Below are 21,349 nucleotides of genomic sequence, written 5' to 3' on the forward strand. Positions count from 1 at the left end.
AAGAGGAAGAAATGGCTTGATGCCTTTTAAACTTATTTATATTCCCACCTCGTTCCAGAAAGACTTAAGGCTGAATTCTTGATAATGATGGAATTTTTAAGCTCTTAAATCTACAGTAATATTCGTTACTGAGCATGTGTGACAAAGAATTCTTGCAGCCTGTGATCAGACTAGGGCTTCAGATTCTGGCAGGACAGTGTAGAACAATGACGCTTTGTATATCTCTGCTATATAATAGCTCGTTCATGCAAATAGATGAACTAATCAGATATTTTACTTGGTTTTTAATTATCTTAATTAATTATTTTAATTGTTTATTGTGTAATTGTCCATTTAGGAGAGTTAGGAATAATCTCAAATGTATCAGTTAGGATTTTTTTCTATTGCAAGTTACAGAAAACCCACTACAAACTGGTGTAAGGAGGAAACCAAAACAGGGATGGAGAAGAGGATTTCCCGGATCTCGTCGCTAAGAAGCCCCAGCGGAGAGCAGACGCGAAACGTGGCTGGATCCTGGGCTAAAAAAAAAGTTCTTTTATTGTCATGCTCAACATGGCGATATGGCGGCAGAATGAAAGGAACCTGCTTTTCTAGTAGCTGGAATGAGCCACGTGCCAATCCCGACCCAGTCACGCTTGTCTAGGGACTGTGGGGTTCTGAGAGGTTTGGCTAGGTCACAAGTCACCCCCAGACTCCCCCTCAACCAGACGGGCCAAGAGGAAGACTAGACTCCCAAACAAAACCCAGAATTGTGACTGGAGGTGGACTGAACAGGTGTTAGTCAGCCAAGAACAAATGTCTTTCACATACGTTCCTTGTATTTGAATATTTCAGCGCAACTCTCAGTTTAGGATGATTACGCTGCAGTTTGTGATTCCCGCTCATCTGGTGTGAAACTCCTCGGATTCAAGCTTTGTTCAGCAAAGTGGAGTCACAACGGCCAGTGTCAACTGCCAGGCTAGTTGTCCTAAAGCGTCGGGTGCAGGACTGAGTGCATCCGTATGGTGAGTTAAGAGCGTTCCTCTAGATGAGGACTTTTTTTGTTTGTTTGTTTAATTTTTATTTTTATTGTATATTGAAGCATAGGTGATTAACAGTGTTGTGTAAGACAAATATATGATATCGATATGCGGAATCTAAAAAGAAAAATGCTACAAATGAACTTATTTACAACACAGGAACAGACTTACAGAATGAATTTAAGGACTTGCCTTGTAACGTCATGGAAACCTTTGCTGGCACAGAGTAACTGCTGGAGACGAGAGGCCCTGGGGCGGCACCTGCCCACCTCTAGGCAGACCCCCCAGAGTCAGACACCAAAGGCTCTCGGCTGGAGGACCCGACCTGACACTGCTGAACATCCAGGCGCTGCCCGAGGCCCTGTCCCAGCCGAGGGCGAGTCCCGCTCACAGGTGTCCTGAAACCATCACCAACCAGGGACCCTGCTGGTGCTGAGCCGCCTCCTTCCGGACTTCTCCTTGGCGAGGTCGGTACCCCTTCTCTGTTTTCCCTCCTCTTACTAAGCTGTGCTGTGTGCTCATCATGTGCACTAAATCCTGTGATTCCTGAACTGAATACTGGCTCCGTTCTGTGTGTCTCCACTCCCGTGATCCTTATGCAGCCTCACCGCTGCGCCTGGTGACAAAACCAGGACACGCTGTCATTATGCTATGTGGTCGCATAGCTTCTATTTAATATTTATTTATTTATTTATTTATTTATGGCTGTGTTGGGTCTTTGTCTCTGTGCGAAGGCTTTCTCCAGTTGCGGCGAGCGGGAGCCACTCTTCGTCGCGGTGTGCGGGCCTCTTACTGTCGCGGGCTCTCTTGTTGCGGAGCACAGGCTCCAGACGCGCAGGCTCAGTAGTTGTGGCTCACGGGCCCAGCTGCTCCGCGGCATGTGGGATCTTCCCAGACCAGGGCTCAAACCCGTGTCCCCTGCATTGGCAGGCAGATTGTCAACCACTGCGCAACCAGGGAAGCCCCATAGCTTCTATTTAGAGTTATCGTGGCAGAGATGCCAAGAGCCCCCCACGCTGCCTTCTTCCCTCCTTCCAGAGTAGGGAAAGTTTTACCCCGGCACCTGGGTCCCCAGACACACACTACCTCTCCCAGTTCCCTGACAGCAGGTGCAGCCACGTGGCAACGCTCCAGCCAATGAGATGTGAGTACAAGTGATGTGTACAGTTGCTAAGTCTTGTCCTAAAAGTGAGTGTGGGGGCTTCCCTGGTGGCGCAGTGGTTGAGAGTCTGCCTGCCAATGCAGGGGACACGGGTTCGAGCCCTGGTCTGGGAAGATCCCATATGCCGCGGAGCAGCTGGGCCCGTGAGCCACAACTACTGAGCCTGTGCATCTGGAGCCTGTGCTCCGCAACAAGAGAGGCCGCGATAGTGAGAGGCCCGCGCACCGCGATGAAGAGTGGCCCCCGCTTGCCGCACCTAGAGAAAGCCCTCGCACAGAAACGAAGACCCAACACAGCCATAAATAAATAAATAAATAAAATTAAAAAAAAAAAAAAAAGTGAGTGTGGGTTAGGCTACTCTTTTCTAATAATATACATATATATTTTAATATAATATACATGTAATTTATTATATAATTTATACTTCATTATTTATTATATTTTAAAAAATATGTAAACCTGCATTACCAATATTTCAAAGAGCAAGCAATGTTTACCCTGGGGAAGAGAAAACGTAAAAGAGTGGTTTTAAAACCATTTTTAGGGACTTCCCTGGTGGTCCAGTGGTTAAGACTTCGCCTTCCAACGCAGGGGCTGTGGGTTCGATCCCACACCCCCTGCACTGGGGGAGCTAAGCTCCCGCATGCCTTGTGGCCAAACAACCAAAACATAAAACAGAAGCAATATTGTAACAAATTCAATAAAGACTTTAAAAATGGTCCACGACGTCAAAACCAAAAACTCTTTAAAAAATAAAATAAAATAAAACCGTTTTTAAAGATTTTAGCATATGTTCTTGCTTTCTAACCACTGAAATAAATTTTTCACCTCAACAGAGCATCACGGCATCTCAGGAAAAGCCCCCAACTGCTAGCCTTGGCTGCTCCAAGAAGCTGATATTGTCCAACAGGATGGCTGTCCCCTCACATTCCCTAGACTCCAGGTAGGAATCACGGACTTGGGGTGGGGAGGAGAACACTTCTCTAAGACTCGAAGTGCTGTCCTGGGAAATGGGGCAGACTGGTTCCTGGTGAGACGACAGTGAAGCTTCATAAAATGTGGCAGAGATCTCCTGCCATTGGAGGTGTTTATAGAGAGTGGATGGTTACCTACCAGGGATGCCGTCGAAGGACCTCACACCTTGCCTTTCCACCTCCACTTGGACTTCACCTTAATTTGAAAAGTGACCCCGTGGCGTATGGCCCTGGGAGACCAGGAGACAGTCTGGCTGCTTTGGGGTCAAAACTGCACCAAAGGGCTTCACTGGTTGGTTTGAAATATTTGGTCTTCTAAACTCTCGTTCATTCCTATTAAGACATACAGAAAAAAAAATTCCAAAGACAAAACAAACAAGAAATCAGAAGATCACCATCTTTGCCAGGCCTGCTCCATCCCCCTTGACCAGCGTATCACTTGCAATCGACTCTGAAGAATCAAATGTGTAAGGACCAGGGAGCTCAGTACACTCATGAAGTCGGTGATATTTGATTTCTGAGTTTTCCCTTTTTTTTTGTACGATCACCCCATTTCCAGGGACTTTTAGAAAAATCATCACCTTCAAGCTGTAGGTGTTTCGCTGACGCCCGCCCTTGGGAAACAAGCTCATGAACTCAGCAAAGCCTGAGAATCTGTGACTGATGAGGTTTAATGTGCTGACTTGTAAAGGGTGTGAGCTCTGGACAAGACAGTTGAACTAAAAGGTACACCTCTTTAATTACAGGATTTACGCCAAAAAATGTCAAAGACAGTGGGTGGGGTTTGTGATCCTGTCTTTGCCTTTAGTAGAGAAAGCCTTCCTGGCAGCTCTTGAATTTTTTTTTTTTTTAACGACCAGTTTGTTTAAGTTAAGAGCCAAATAAGGGTCACGCGTTACATTCAGTTTGTATGTCTCTTCTAAGCCGTGGGTTCCTCCTCTGTTTCAGTCAGGCTCACTTTCTTTCTTTTCCTTGAAATGTATTTGTCATTTTTTCCTGTAAGTTTTTCCACAGTCTGGATCTTGCTAATTGCATGCCACTGATGTTGTTTAAAAGCCTCCTCTGTCTCTTATATTTTCTGTAAATTCATACATCTAGAGGCTCAATCAGATTTAGGTTCAATTTTTTTGGCGTGAATACTGTGTAAGTGGTTTTGCGTACTTCCATCGGGAAGCACGGAATATCTGTCTGTTTCCGTGAGGCTGGGATTGTTCAGAGGCCTCAGGCCCTGCCAGGCTGACTCATAACACTATAAAGTTCTGTCCATTTTTCACCTAATGCTTTTAGCAGCCGTTGGTGATCTTTGCTTACACCCGCTGTTTCACTGGAGGCTGCAGCCCTGTGATATTCTGGATCTATGAGGCCTGCTTTGCTTCTTAGCTGGCATCTCTCTACAAAGGGAAACCATTTCATCAACTAATGGTTACCCTCAGGTACAGTTTGTACAGGAAGGCCAGACAAGCGTTTGATTCTTTCTTTTTATTTATAAGTTGTTAGAATGATAGGTTGGTTCCTAAAAGAAAAATATGACTATTTCTTCTACTCACAAAACTTCTGAGGCCAGATGTGTGGGATTTTCTGTCCCATTAAGCAATTCTGACACTAACTACCCAAAGTTAGTGCAGATGGGTTAGGGGCACAGTCCCACAAGACCCTCCCCAACTTGAGATGCTAGTTGCAAATCCCGGGTACCTGTACTTCTGACCAACCAGCTATAAATCGGAGATCCCCACAACCCTCTCCTCAGCTTGATCATTTGCTCACAGAAGTTAGGAAAGCACTTACCATCACCCATTTATTATAAAGGATACAACTCAGGAACAGCCAAAGGGACAAGATGCACAGGCGTGGGGGGAGGGCTGGAGCATCCACGCCCACCACTCCCAGCACTTTGACGTGTTCACCAACCCAGATGCTCTCCAAAACCTGTTGTTTAGGGTTTTTACGGAGGCTTCACTTCTTAGGCGCGACCGATTAAATCATTGGCCATTGGTGATTAAGCCCATCTCCAGCCACTCGCCCCTCCCCCGATGTCAGTGGGTGGGGCTGAAAGGTCTGACCCTCTAATCACCCCAGCCTCCCCTCAGTCCCATCCTTAGGGTCTTTTCTAAGTCACCTCATTAACATAAACTCAGGTGTGGTTGAAAGAGGCTAGTTATAAATAAGCCAAGAGGCCTCATTTTACCCGATCACTCAAGAAATTCCAAGTGTTTGAGGAGCTCTGTGCCAGGAAGCCAGTGTAGACACCAAAGACATATTTCTTATGATTTCACAGTTCCCTGGCATCCTCCGCGGGTGACTCATGATTCTTTCTTTTCTTCTTCTTTTTTTTTTTTGTCATTATGAAATCTATCTACATAAAAGATAAACATAAGAAAGGCTAAGTAAAATGATTTATTACATTCATTTTCCAATTTTTTACATTGTGAAAGGAAATCAATTCCACATCCTACTGTGTAACATATTTAAGCTACTACGGTGTCTTAATCTGTTCCAGATGCTCTAACAAAATACCATAGACGGTTGTTCTGTAAACAAAAGAAATTTATTTCTCATAATTCTGGAGGCTGGGAAGTCCAAGATCAACACCGTGCCAGCAATTCGGTGTCTGGCGAGGGTCCAGTTCCTCATTCATAGACGGTGCCTTCTCACCGTGTCCTCACACGATGGAAGGGGAGAGGAAGCTCTGTGGGGTTCCTTTTATGAGAACACTAATCCCATTCACGAGGGCTCCACCCTTATGACCTAAGCATCTCCCCAAAGTCTCACCTCCTAAGACTATCATGTTGGGAGTTAAGATTTCAACAGATGAATTTTGGGAGGACACAAACATTCAGATTATAGCATATGGTTTTTTTTAAAGTAATTGAAAGGTAAACTAAATACTGATTTTTTTACTCACAAGGTGAAAATTATAATTATAGACATACAAATTTGATACTTGGCTACTTATAGAAAGCAAGTGAGGTAAAGTTGCAGCAGCCATATTCATAGTGAAATTTTATTTGACTTAGGAAATGTAGCATCTTCACGTTTCTCAAAGTTGAATCCTAATCCAGAAATATTTGTAATGCTTTTTAGGAATAATCCAAGTGGCACACTTATCTAAATCTATTACCTTTCAGAGAAACAAGCTAACCAAGCTCGTGGTGCAAGCTTTTGTACGACCCACTCTTATAAAAAGGAGATACTGGGACTCCCCTAGTGGTGCAGTGGATAAGAATCCGCCTGCCAATGCAGGGGACACGGGTTCAATCTCTGCTCCGGGAAGATCCCACATGCCGTGGAGCAACTAAGCCCGTGTGCCACAACTACTGAGCCTGCGCTCTAGAGCCCGCGAGCCACAACTACTGAGCCCTCGTGCCACAACTATGGAAGCCCACAAGCCTAGAGCCCGTGCTCCGCAACAAGAGAAGCCACCACAGTGAGAAGCCCCAATGAGGCAACGAAGAGTAGCCCCCGCTCGCCGCAACTAGAGAAAGCCCGTACGCAGCAACGAAGACCCAACGCAGCCAAAAATAAATAAATAAATAAAAAGGAGATACTCTAGGTGTAGGAACAAGAATGTTTAAGGTGGAGAATATTAGGGGCCAGGAACTCCCTTTGGTTGTTATTTTACCCAATGAGAATCTGCAAACAGCTCCTGTTAGCAGCTCTCTCTACTCTGAGAGCCACCAATTACCTTAAACTGGAAAATAAATTCTTATCGTTTAGTTGGTAACTTGGTAGATTATTACATCCTTGTAAATCATTCAAGTATTTTTGATGTGCCAAGGCCTACAAAGGTGTTGGTGACAAAAAGGGGACAATTCAGGGTCTCTACCCTCAAGGAATTACAGCAGGTGAGGCAGACAGGAGACAGGCAGGCAATCTTAGCAAAGGGCTCTGATAAAGCCTCAGTGTGATTCTTTTTCCTCCAAAATAAGTATTACATAATAATCCTGAGTGGAAACGTGTATCTTGTATTGGACAGCATTTCTCCGACGCCCCACCCGCTGGTCTTTTGCTTAAGCAAAGTCTCCAAGGGGTACACACACAACTGCATCCTCGGCTCTTGACACAAATCTGGGCTGTTATGTAGCAAACACTTCTGACAGCGGGTTCTAGCCCAGCTGTGGGTCTGCCTGCATCGCCATATAAGGGCTTTCCCTTTTCCACCTTAGAATTCAGGGGCAGGTCACAACTGCAAAGATGTAAACGTTTACGTAAGTGGTCACTGAAAACCAGCGTTGGTTTCCAAGCTGTTTTCCATTTTTTTTTAAGCTCCAGACCCAGTATTTAAATGAAATCACCCCTTGGTAGAAAACTGAAGGCTGCTACCCACATTCCCATTTTCCAGGCGTGTCTGCAGAACTCCGGCTGTTTTTCAGAACACTGACTTCAAGGATAAAAATTCAAACATAAGCAAAAACCTTAAACTTGAAATTTCTTGCAAAGGCTTATGTTCATGCTCTTTAAGAACATATATCTTCTTGCTTCACATAATAATAATAATAATAATTTCTATTTTATATTGCTTTTAACTTTCGGAAGTGTTTTTCTATGAATTATAGCAGATTTTGTGGTCTGGTCCCCCCCCACTTTTTAATGTAGTTATTTCTAATTTCATGGCCTATGTCTAAGAAGAAAATTTGATATTATTACCTATTCATGGATTTTTCTCACTGTTTAAGCAATGTAGCCTTTTGACTAAGTAGATCTCTTTTAAGCAAGTATGACTTGAAAGTTATTTTCCTTAAGCCCAGATATCATCTGATACTGATTGATCCACCCACCTGCAAAAAAGAATTAATCAACATATTAACATATGCTGTAATAAAGAGAAAATCTCCAATTCTTTAAAATACTTTTATATAATCTTTCAGACTATTTATAATCTATTTTAACACAGTCATTTTAATTCCCAGTATATTATTATACTGTCAAATTGAAATTTAAGATTTTTATTTTTATTTTTTGCAAAACACTGTTGCTTGTATTTATCACTGTGAAGGGATTACCACCAAATGCTAACTGGTCATGGGGTAAGGGAAGGATGTGCTAAAGTGGATTAAAGTATTAAACCCAATTTGTGAAACCACACTGAATGTATTACCATCGCAAATTAAGATTTTTAAAGGGCAGAGGTTCTTGGGATGTAGCAAACAATGAAAAGTCAAAAATGGAAAGGCATTCAGCCTGGAATGAATCACCACACAAGATGAGAAAAGTAGAAACACCCACCAGATTTCATTATTTGATGGAAAAACAAAAAAAGTTCCTCTATTTTACAATAGAGGACAATTAGAAGATGTAGGAATGGCTTGGGAGAATGGAGCAGTTTTCTTCTGCAGACAGTTATTTAACTTAAGAATGGTCTTAAACCCAAGAACTTCTATACTTAATTCTAAGAAGTTACCTCGCTGAGACAAACCATTTAAACGAATAACTTTCTTTTTTCAACTTTCTTTTTTCTTACGACTAGAAATGCTTGTTCACTGCAGGGGATACAGATGAACAAAAAGATAAAAACCAACATAAGCTCACCCTCCAGGAAGAGCTACTATTAACACTTTAGAAAGCTTTCTTGAGATTCACATACCGTACAATTCACCCATTTTAAGTGTATAATTAAATATTTTAAAATATATGTACTGGGTTGTACAACCATCACCACAATATAATTTTAGAACATTCCATTACCCCCAAAAGAAACCCATTAGCCATCACTTCCCATTTTTCCCTACCACACAGCCCACCCCCCTACTCAGCCCTAGACAACCACTGATCTGCTTCCTGTCTCTGTAAACTTGCTTATTCTGGACCTTTCATATAAGTGGAATCACAATATGTGGTCTTTTGTGACTGACCTCTTTCACTTAGCTTAATGTTTCCAAGATTCATCCAAATTGTAGCATGTATCAGTACTTAATTTTTTATTGCTGAATAATAAATATTCCAATGTATGGATATGCTACTTTTTAAAAATCCATTTATGACGCACATTGGATTGTTTCCACGTTCTGATTGTCGGGAATAATGCTGCTATGAATATTTCCATACAAGTTTTTGTTTGAACACCTGTTTTTGAGTCTCTTGGAGTGTAGGAGTAGAATTTCTGGGTTACATGGTGACTCTATGCTTAACATTTAGAGCAACTGCCAGACTGTTTTCCAGAATGGCTGTGTACCACTTTACACTCCCATCAGCAATGTAAGAAGGTTCCAGTTTCTCCATATAACACTTTTTATTGTCTGTCTTTTTTCTCTTTTAAGTAGCAATCCTAGTTGGTGTGAAGTGGTACCTCCTTGTGGTTTTGATTTGTATTTCCCTAATAAATAATGGTATTGAGCATTTTTTTCTTATGTTTATTGGCTATTTGTATATCTTCTATGGAGAAATGTCTATTCAAACTGCTTGCCCTTTTAAAAATTGGGTTACTTTTCTTTTTATTGTTGGGTTGTCAGACTTCTTTATATACTCTAGATATAAGGCTCTTATCAGATATATGAATTACACATCATTTCTCCCAATCTGTGAGCTGTCTTTTCATTTTCTTGAAATCATTTCTAGCACTAAAGTTTTAAACTGATCTATTTTTTTTCTTTTGTCCCTTGTGATTTTGGTGTCATATCTAAGAAGGTTTTGCCTAACCCAAGGTCATGAAGATGACTCCTATGTTTTCTTCTAGGAGTTTTAAAATCTTAGCTCTTACATTTGAGTCTATCCATTTTGAGTGAATTTTTGTGTATGGTGTGAGGCAGGGACCCACTTTCATTTTTTGCATGTGGATATCTGGTCCCACAACCATTTGCTGAAAAGACTATTCTTTCCCCTATTGAATTTTCTTGGCACCCTTATTGAAAAACAGTTGACCATAAATGTAAGGATTTATTTCTGGACTTTCAATTTTATTCCACTGATCTAAATGTCTACTATTAATATTTGCCACGACTCCTCCCTCTTTTTTTCCTGGGTATTTATTAATATTTTTCAAAATAATTGGATCACACTAAATACAGTTTTTAACCTTTTTTTTTTTTAAGAAATCACTAACATCCCCTCATGTCATTAAATATTCAACATAACTTTTAATGGCTGCCTTTTATTCCACTGTACAGATATACAATATTAATTTAATTCCCTTTTGGTGAATATTTAGGCTGTTCCCACAACAACATTATCATCAAATGATGTAATAAAAAAATACGCCCAAAATATACCTTATGTGTATCAGTAATGAGTTTATAAGGAAAAAACCTAGAGTGGGAATTGCTATGTAAGAATATTTTTCAGTCCTTGATACATACAAGAGCTTAAGCATCCCTCAGTATAGACGGAGGTTACTGTTGTGAAATCTTGACTAATTCTGAATTCACATTTTATCATAGACTTACACAAAGAGGGACATCTCAAAACTAATAGTTTTTGATAGCTTGACTTAAAGTCAAGTAACCAACTCTTCCCCATGTCTTAAAAATCTCAGTTTAATGTTATTTTCTTCTCCTATATGAAGTACTGATTTGTTCTGCTGCACTAGGTAAACTGTCACTGAAAGTGAACGTTTCAAATGAAGCAACTGAACGAAACCACCAAGGTTTGTGGCAGGTGTGCTGAAGTTAACCCCACAGTACAAAATCGAAGTTGGATACGATGGGAAAGGAAGACAGAAGATGGCACACATGTTGGGAGAAAATAGAGAAATTAATAGACTAGTGGTCCCAGTGTGGTTGAAAAATGATCACGGCAGGAAAAGTACGGCAGGGAAAGCTGGGAGGAAGGAAGATTATTGCCAGATAAAAGAATACCTGAATTGCTGCTTGCAATTTGTCCACTGCTGAGAAATTTAGAGTTGCCTTGGAAAAACTTAAGATCTCTTGAGGGGACTTAGCTGGTGGTCCAGTGGTTAAGAACCTGCCTGCCAATGCAGGGGACGCGGGTTCGATCTCTGGTCCGGGAAGATCCGACATGTCGCAGAGCCACTAAGCCTGTGCGCCACAACTACTGAGCCCACATGCCGCAAGTACTGAAGTCCGTGCGCCCTGGAGCCCGTGTGCCACAACTACTGAGCCTGCATGCTGCAACTACTGAAGCTCGCGCGCCTAGAGCCCATGCTCCGCAACAAGAGAAGCCACAATGAGAAGCCCGCGCACTGTGACGAAGAGTAGCTCCTGCTCGCTGCAACTAGAGAAAGCCCGTGCACAGCAATGAAGACTCAACACAGGCAAAAAATAAATAAATATTTAAAAAAGCAAAAAAAAAGATATCTTGAGAATATAATGTCCCAGAAACAGGCCTAATCTTGAAAGGGACAGTCCACGCAGCATCTTTCCCTCTGGAAAATGGACCCACACCGGCAGCGGTTTCTAAGTGTTCCAACGGGCATGGCTCTTGTATGACGTCTTCAGAGTATACCAGCTTTGCAGTGTTTAATCTAATGAAAACTGTATGTACCTCCCTTCGCTAAGGTCTACATATGCAGACTTTATAGTGTAGGGGAGCAAAATTTCCACCCCAAAATGTCTCTTTGGGATATGGATTATTTTGAGCTGAAAACAATCAAGGCCAAAAGATGCAGGGAGAAACTCTGAGCTTCCCCCAGCTGCCTAAAAGAATTTCGATAGAGGGCCTGTTCCCAAATTAGAGCTATCGCCAGAGATCTCTGCAAAGAACACGGGCCGGGTGTGGTGGGGAAGTCGGCAGGGGCTGGAGGCCAGAGTCCACTCTGTCCCATTGTGTCTGCCGGGCTCAGCAAACACTTGCTCACCAAGCATTTGCTTTTCCATCTCCATGTAAATTGCCTTCCACCCCTTTGAGGTCCCAAACAACTACCCCCAACTTCCTCTTTTGTCTTTTGTTGAAGACGGTATTTAAGGTGAGGGTTTGGGCCGTTTGGGGGAGTTACTCAGTTTTTGTGGGTCTCTCCCATGAAGACATGTTATGAAATTTTGCGTGATCTTCTCCTGTTAATGTTTCATGTCAATTTAATTCTTAGACCAGCCAGAAGAACCTAGAAGGGTAGAGGGAAATTTCTTCCTCCCTGACAATCGCTCAGTACCAGTCTATTTTTTCTAACCATCCAATGACTTTGTAAGTTCAAGTTTTTTTTTTTTAAGATTTTTTTTTTTTTTTTGATGTGGACCATTTTTAAAGTCTTTATTGAATTTGTTACAATACTGCTTCTGTTTTATGTTTTGTTTTTTTTGGCTGCTGGGCATGTGGGATCTTAGCTCCCTGGCCAGGGATCGAACCTGCACCCCCTGCATTGGAAGGCAAAGTCTTAACCAATGGACCAGCAGGGAAGTCCCATAAGTTCAAGTTTTAGGATGAAGTTTTAGATTTGTAACACACACCTAGTTTCAACTAGACACCTCCTAATTTGGCATCCCAGAAGCCTCACCGCCAAGAATTATGTAGTTCTGTGAATACATCTGTGCCAGGAGTTTGGGCAGAAGGAATAATATGATTACCAAGATCATTAACTCTATGATGTGTTCAAGATTAGTAGGAAGACGTTTCTAAAATTATTAACAATAAAATATTTATCATGCTATTGTATTAAATTCATCTCTATAAAAGCTTTAATCTTCCTGCTCTGCTCTGTGGTTAGAATAAAGCAACTCAAGTGTCAACCATGGTTCCTTTTTCACCCTCCACATCCAGTCAACCAGGGAGAGCTAGTAACTCTACTTCTTATGCATCTCTTGATTCCGTCCACTCCTCTGTATCCCGATGGCCTCTACCTGAGTTCGGGCCACCGTCTGCTCTAGCCTGAATTACTACCTCAGCTTCCTCCCTCAGTTTTACCCTCAACAATCTTTTCTCCACATTGCAGCATGAGTGAGAAATAAACCATTGTTGTTGTTGTGTGCCACTGAAACTTGGGGTCACTTGTTACTGCAGCATAACTTGGCCTAAGCAGATGATACCTAACTTCTTTCAGTTCCTTGGATGTGCCATACTCTCACTTTGGGCCTTTCCCTCCTCCTCTTTTTCCTGTTTCAATTGTCCCAATTTATCTTTGGCCTTTCAGATCTCAGCTTAGATGTCATTTCCTCTGGAAGGCCTTCTCTTTTTCCCCATGTCTGGTTTGTGTTCCCATCCTACACACTCCTCTGACATTCTGTATGTCCCCTGTCACAGCACTTACTGTGTAATTATCGCCCCACCTCTACTGTAAGACAGAGACTATGTCTTTCTTGTTCATCATCGTATTCCTACACTTGCCATGTGGTAGATGCCAGGAATCCCTTGAATGAGTAAATCAATTTTTAGATAAAGATTTTGCCATAGTGTTTATCAGGAAAAGTCACCGAAGGCAGAAAGTAGTTGAGTCCAAGTTGTGGTCTGATTCATTGTGATGACACAAGTGAAAAAAATATCCATGGCAGCCAAATTCTATCAACCTGTGCTTTCCTGTCTTCCCCTCGATGTAAGTTATACGGGTTTCCAAGCCTCCCATACTAAAAGAATAAGGAGTAATATATATATTTATAACTGAATCACTTTGCTGGACACCTGAAACTAACACATTGTAAATCAACTATACCCCAATTAAAAAAAAAAAAAAGGAGCAGCTATAAACAAATAGGTGTGAGACTGAAGGTCCCCGGAATCAAAGAACGATAGGCATGATTATTTCTGTACATGTCTGGACAGCGCATGAGGATAACATACAGGTCAGCTCACATTCTTGCAGCATTTCCGGTTCTAAGACACAGCCTAAGGCAAACTCTTAGCATGGCTATGCAGGATGTACGCATTCCACAACTCTTGTCTAACTGAGTCACCCTGGATAGTTTCCTGTCCCTCCCTGCCATAAAGCACAATGCACAACAACAATGCAGTCATCATGCCATCTGTGATTCCCATGTAAACTACCACAGGTAAGGCTTTCCGTGGTCCCACAATTAAAAGACCATCTGAAAACCATGTCGGTGAAGACTTCTTGTGCAGAAAGCAGGAGTCGCAGCTTAGGTTAATTAGACTGTGCTCTGGTGAGACCTAAGAGGAAATCTGACTCTGAGCTCTTTACTAAAGAGCATACCGTGGGGTAGAGCCACATGTGAGGCCTGAGTGGTTCTGAGGTTGACTTATTAACTCCAAAAGATGAAGGGCTTGATGTTTAATAGTAGGCTTCATGTAGCATGCCTAACTCACGTGCAGAAATGAGTTTAACTCACTAGGCTATACATTAAGAATGAAGCATCCCACATGTAAAAATTGCCTAGTTTTTGAAAAAGAAAAAACAGAAGAAAAAGACTGACTAGTTTTCTGAAAGTCAGAGTAAGAATAGGCATGTATACAGCAAGGGTCCAAATCTTCTATGAGAAAACTGAAGAGAGTCAGGCAGGGCAGGGTTATGCAACACGTATTAGCTTGAACTATTTCTGAGGTTTCCAAAGGATTAGAAAGTGCTGGGAATGCTAGAAAGGATGGTTAGAACCAGGTCCCTTGATTGAAAGTTAAGGGGACATGGTTTTAGGCCCAACGTAAAGAAGAACTTGTGAATGGAGTCTAATGGATTTAGGAGACAGACCTGAGCTTCAGTTCCTGCTCTTCCACTACTACCTGTGTAACCTTGGGCAACTTGCTTAATTACCTGTTTCTTCATTAGTGCAATTCGGATAAAATACCTACTTTATAAGATTGTACTGAGAATTAAACATGATAATGTTTGTAAAATGCTTTGCACAATGCTGGCTAATGAAATGGTAATTATAATCAAGCAGAGCTCTCCAATGAAGAACTGGGCTTCCCTGTAAGGTAAGAAGTTCACTGCCTTTAAACGTACTTAATAAGTCAATTGGTCATGTGCGGTGAAACAGTTCCTCCTGTCTAGGTATGGAGAGTGGCAGGGACTATAATTGGACTCTGGTGAATGCATTCAAATCTAAGATTCTAAGACACACTGATGCTTCAATTTCTTTGTACACGCTGATTCTAAAATAAAATGGCCCCCAAATACACAAAACTAAAATTGCTGGAACTACAGGGAAGAATGGACAGATCCACCATTTTAATAAGAGATTGACTGACCTATGTTATCTATTAATGGGTGACAGATAGGCACACTGATAGGCAAATCTGAACATGAACGTTAGTAAAGATGTAAAAAGTCTGAACTACCAAGCTTGATTTATTTGATACATATCCCTGCACCTATCTACCTGCTGGTGAAATCAACATTCTTCTTTGGTTTAGACTATTTCTAAAAATTGACCATGGACCAGCTCATACAGCAAGCCTCAAGGATCTTTGATTCTCTGGCCACAATGCAACAAATATATATGTACAAAACATAAATATATTTTGAATTAAAAAGTCCTTAAATAACTCATGGTTTAAAGAAGAAATAATAATGGACATTTTAAAATACCAGAACTGAATAAAAATACTATGTATCAAAACATGTAGGTTGTAGAAAAAGCAGTCATTTGACGAAAACTTATAGCCTTAGATGCTTACATTAGAAAAATAGAAAGATTAAAGATGAATATGCTAAACTCATTAACTGAAAAATAGAATAATCTGAAGACAGTAGTAGAGAGAGAAAAAACATAAATCAGTGAAACGGAAAACAAACTTGCAGTAAAGAGGATCAACAAGGTCAAAAGTTGATTCTTGGAAAATGTACATTGAGACAAACTTTCTGGTGAGATGGATTAAGAAAAATAATGAGAAAGATCAAGTCAATATTAATGAAAAAGAGACATAATATTATATATAAAACACACTTTAAAAAGATAAAATGAAGAACTTTCTGAAAGTAAATATGAAACAGTTGAAAAGAACATTAAAACATATAACTTAGCAACACTGACCCAAGAATTCCTTAAGAAAGGCTGAATAGTTCTATGACTGTGAAAAACAATAAATCTAAAGGTAAAAATCTTTCTACCCACACACAAAAAACTCGAGACCCAGATAATTTATAGGGAGTTCTGCCAAACTTTCAGCAGACAGGTCATTTCAATATTATATAATTTATTCCAGAGAATAATGGAGGAAAAAAAAGAAGTATTCCCCAATTCATTCTTTGATGCCTGTAAAACCATGGATAGTGTGAGAAAGGAAAATTACAGATAAATTTTACTTATAAACATAAACTTAAAAATCCTAAACAAAATGTTAACATAAAATATCAGATATATAAAATATATTATGGCCAAATTAGGCTTATTTCAGGAATGCAAAGGTGTTTAACATTTGAAAAACCTTTAAATTATAAATATAATTCTTCATATTGCTAGATAAGGGGGAAATGCTTTTGCTGATCTCAACAGATTAAAAAAGAGAAGAAAAAAGCATTTGATAAAATCCAATACTCTTTCATGGTGAAACTTTTAGCAAATTCAGAATGAAACAGAACTTCCTTAACTCGATAAAGGGTATTTGAAAAACCTGCAACACACATCATTCCTAATGAGGAAACATGTGAATTAAAGTATTTTAAAACCAGGAACTAGACAAGAATGTCTGCTATCATCACATGTATTCAACCCTGTGCTGGAGATGGTAGCCAGCATGATAAGGTAAGAGAAAGAAAAGGAAAGGAAAAACAAAACTGTCATTACTTAAGATGTGACCCTCTAAATAGAAAACTAAAAATTATGTATTATTGGAAATATGAAGAGCATTTAGTAAGGTGGCTAAAATATCAATATATGAAAATCAATTTCATTTTTATAAACCAGCAAATAATTCAAAAACATAAGTTTAAGGACTTCCCTGGTGGCGCAGTAGTTGAGAATCTGCCTGCCAATGCAGGGGACAGGGGTTTGATCCCTGGTCCGGGAAGATCCCACATGCCACAGAGCAACTAAGCCATGCGCCACAACTACTGAGCCTGCGCTCTAGGGCCCGCGTGCCACAACTACTGAGTCCATGTGCCACAACTACTGAAGCCCACACGCCTAGAGCCCATGCACTGCAATGAGAAGCCACCACAATGAGAACTAAGAGTAGCCTCCGCTCGTCACAACTAGCGAAAGCCCGCACGCAGCAACAAAGACCCAACGCAGCCAAAAAAATAAAAAATAAACAAATGAATAAAAAGTCACCAAAAAGTCTTATTAAAAAAACCCAAAAACATAAGTTTAAGAAACCATTTATGATAATAACATAAACTGTAATGAATCTAGAATAAATCTGACCAAAGATGAGCAAGTATCTCTAGAGAAAATTAGATACTCTATAGAAATCATTAAAGAAAACCTAAATAACTAGAGATATATAGCAAAATATTACTATAGGAATTTCAATCCTCCCCCCAGATTGACCGACAGAGTTAATGCATTTCCAATCATAATCACATCAGGACTTTTTTGTGGAAATTGACAAGTTGATCCTAAAATGTATATGCAAGAAAAAAGGGCCAAGAATAGCCAAAACAATCCTGAAGCAAACTTGCTCAACCGGACGGCAAAATGTACAAAGCTACGGTAATTAAGGCAGAAGGGTACTGGCACAGGGACAGAAAACTAGGAAGAGAATAGTGAGTCCAGAAACAGATGTTCACACTTTGGGGCCTTGATATATGACCAGAGATAGTACCGCAGGTCACTGGAGAAAGGATTCTAGTCAATGTATGGTGTTTGGACAATTGGCTGGCTATCTGGAAAACAGGAAAGGAAAGGAAATGGATCCCTATTTCACACCAGACAAAACCCAATTCCATATGGATTAATGATTTAAATGTGGAAGGCAAAACTTTAAAACTTTCCCCCAAAATTCTAAGAAATACCTTTCAGATAGCAGGGTAGACAAGGATTTTTTTTTTTCTCTTTGATAGACTTTATTTTCTAGAGCAGCTTTAGGTTCACAGCAAAACTGAGAAGGTACAGAGATGCCCCATTTACCTGCTGCCCCTACACAGGCCCAGGCCCCCCGTTATCAACGCCCCCCCCACCAGATGGCATGTTTGCTTCAACGAACCTACAGACATGCATCATCGTCACCCAGAGGCCATGGTTCACATTAGGGTTCACTCCAGTTGTTGTACATTCCACGGGTTTGGACAAAGGTATAATGACATGTGTACCCCATGACAGTGTCACACAGAATAGTTTCTCTGCCCTAAGTATTCCCTGCGCTTTGCCCATTCATCCCTCCCTCCCATCAACCCCTGGCAAGACCAGGACTTTTTTAAGACATCAAAGTTTGCTAACTACAAAGGAAAGGACAGACATATTTAACTACGCTAAACTTAATATTTATCTAAAGATAGTATAGAAACAAAGAAAGTGAAAAGATCTTGGACTGGACCTTGGTCTGGTGGTGCCGGGTATCGCTCTAAATCAGCGGTCCCCAACCTTTTTGGCACCAGGGACCGGCTGCGTGGAAGACAATTTTTCCACGGACGGGGGTTGGTGGGGGGGGGGAGTGGGGAGATATGGTTCAGGCGGTAACGCCAGCCATGCGGAGCTGCAGATGCCGCTTCGCTCGCTCACCCGCCGCTCACCTCCTGCTGTGTGGCCCGGGGGTTGGGGACCCCTGGTCTGAATGACATTATTGGAACAACTGATGAAATTTCAATGTGGACTGTATATTAGACATTAGTATCATATCAATGCTAAACTACCTACATTTGAAAATTGTTCTGTGCCAACATACGGAAACATCATTTTCAGAGGTGCACGCTGCAACTTACTCTCAAATGGTTCAGCAAAAATAATTTATATATTGTCTCTCTTACACACAAATATAGCAGACTGTGAATCTTATGTGAACGGTAAACAGGAGTTCATTGTATTAGTCCTGAAACTTTGCTGTAAGTTTGATTTTTTTTTTTTCAAAATTTTAAAAAATATTTGAAAACACACGCTATAAACAGGGAGAAAATATTTGCAACACATACAATTGACAGAAGATTGGTATCCAGAATATTTTTTAAAATAAAAACGCTTAGAAGAGGAAAAGAAACATGAACAATCAGCACATGAAAAAATGTTCGACATTATCAGTAATTAGAGAATGCAAATTAAGACCATAATCTTGTACCAACTTACTCTCAGTAGACTAGCAAAAGTTAAGAAGTTGGACCAAAACAATGATTGGAAAGAATGTGGAATAACAGGAAAGGGCTGATCCGTGCTGGTGGCAGTATAGATTGGTACCAGCACTTTGAAAACATTTTGGCATCATCGTGTAAAGCTGCATACCCCATCCCTCTGACCCAGTCCTGCTACTCCTAGGTTCAAATGGGACAAGTTCAAGAGGTGTGCACAGGAAGGCCCTTGCCAGCCTTGTATCACCGGGGCAGGCTCAGGTTTTGTCCGGCATGAGCTTATGTAATTGGAGATAAATCACAACAAATTGCAAATGTGACAAAATCCAGGAAAGTACCATATTAGTTTTTAAATTAACTGTCTCACACACCTCTATACCCTTTTCCTTCATTCTTTTGGCTGCATATGCTTAATCCCCTCTTTATATGACAATGATTTCCATAATATCATTTTCCATAGAGAAAATGAGAAGATTGCCCTTCTTCTAACATAGTTTACTGAACATTTTTTATTATTAATATTTGGGATGTAGAAAACATGTGTCTTCACATCCAGACAGACTCACTGTAGTTCTGTTATAGGGTTGTGACCTACAAACTCAGGGAATCTGACAAATTTTACTTTGTGTGACTCTCATCATTAAAGAAAACATGTAAAGTGCATTTATAAACATATAAGCATGACTACAATCCTGACAGGAGAGAACTTCCAGGTCAGAACTGGATCCTCCACTTACAATTTTACACATCTGAGTTTTTTCAGATTAGCTTCCAGCTTCCTACATTTCAGACTAGGTTTCTGCCCCAACACACACATCCATCAGGTGCTGGATGCTGTGGGACATTCCTATTCTGATATGACCAACTGTTCATGCACCTTCCTACCCTGGGGCGAAAAGCAAGAGCCTGACATTAAAGACTGCAAACCTCACACATACTCTCCACCGAACTCAAACGCATCCCTGATGCAACCCACCTTGGCTCAACCCCAAATGCCTGCAGCCATGCATCACCCAAGCTGAAAAGGGCTGAAGGAAGGGGGCGCGGGAATGTAAAGAGAAAGTGGTCCTCTTCCATCGTGGTTTAAATGTCTTCCTTCTGTAGATTTTACAAAAACATATGACCATGGGAACACACTGCCAAGACTCCTCTTTCGGGTCGATGGGAGAGACCCATGGGAGGGGCCCTGAAACTCCAATTTCATTAGCTTCATGGTCAGTTTGCCTCCAATAATAACAAAATACTGGAGACAAGTGTCCACAGAAAAATGGATAAACAACTGGACATAAACGACTTCACAGAAACGCAATGTTACAGCAGTGAAAACAAATGTTCTACAGATTGCTTACACTTAACAACTTGGGTGAATCAAACAAACGTTCAACGATAAAAGCAAATCCCACAAGACTGTGTATCATTTGTATAAAGCTCAAAAAGAGAAAAGTCAAACAATATATCCTTTGGGAATGCCTCCACATATAATAAAACGACTAAGAATGTCAAGGAGAGACAAAGTTCAGGACAGTGGTGGTCGAGGGAAGAAGCAAGAGGTAGAACCCGGGAAGCCCCCGTATATATGCTCCACGTGGATAATGTGGAGTCACAGACTTCCGTTTTCTCAGTGTGCTTTAAAACTTACATATTTGCCCAACATGTGATTTCATGTGCATCCAGTATTAGCCTGAAAGTGCTGAAGTCCTGGAGCCCCGCGTCCCTCCTTCCGGTCCCGCGCTTTCCCCATCACTTCACTGCCAGCGGCTCGGGACCAGCTCCAGCGAAGTGCGACCCCCTGGGACCCACCCGGCACGTGACTGTGTGACTGTCCCCGCCGTCGGGTGGGGCGGGTGGAAAGGTCCTGAGTATCTCACGTGCACACTAAACCTGCTCCGTTAATTCCAGTTATTCGCCGACTAGAAGCAGATCAGGGTTTGAGGCCCACGGGGTCTCACCCGCTCCCCGCAACACCCCCCCTACCCCCGCCGCCAAGCTTGCCGACCACCCACTCCCACCCCCGTCCCCGCCCCTTTCCCGGCGCCTTGACTCTTTTCCTCCAGCCCCGCCCTCTCGATTACGCGAATTTTTCCAAGAGGATCCCCACGCCTGCCCCTCCCCACGGAACCCGCCCGCTCCAGCCAGTCTCCGGGATTTACAACCGGCCGGAAGCCGGGAAGGGGGCATGGAAAACGCGCGGAACCGCCCGGAACCG

General features: G+C 41.5%; 1 long non-coding RNA gene across 6 annotated transcripts; it reads right to left on the reverse strand.

The window, feature by feature from the left end:
• Nucleotides 1-526: 526 nt before the first annotated feature.
• LOC309630541 lies at nucleotides 527-21,322 on the reverse strand. Of its 6 annotated transcripts, none has more exons than XR_014245740.1 (6): nucleotides 21,216-21,322; nucleotides 8,554-21,053; nucleotides 7,800-7,930; nucleotides 5,341-5,508; nucleotides 3,010-3,488; nucleotides 527-2,201 (listed from the first exon to the last, which is right to left on the reverse strand). It is a non-coding gene; the product is annotated as an uncharacterized lncRNA (long non-coding RNA). The 6 variants fall into 6 exon arrangements; XR_014245741.1 differs by lacking the exon at nucleotides 21,216-21,322 and having other exon boundaries at nucleotides 8,554-8,632; nucleotides 20,825-21,107; XR_014245742.1 differs by lacking the exon at nucleotides 21,216-21,322 and having other exon boundaries at nucleotides 8,554-8,632; nucleotides 20,783-21,107.
• Nucleotides 21,323-21,349: the final 27 nt, after the last annotated feature.

The sequence above is a fragment of the Balaenoptera borealis genome, assembly GCF_965194805.1.
Source record: "Balaenoptera borealis genome assembly, chromosome: 1".
NCBI classification, from domain to species: Eukaryota; Metazoa; Chordata; class Mammalia; order Artiodactyla; family Balaenopteridae; genus Balaenoptera; species Balaenoptera borealis.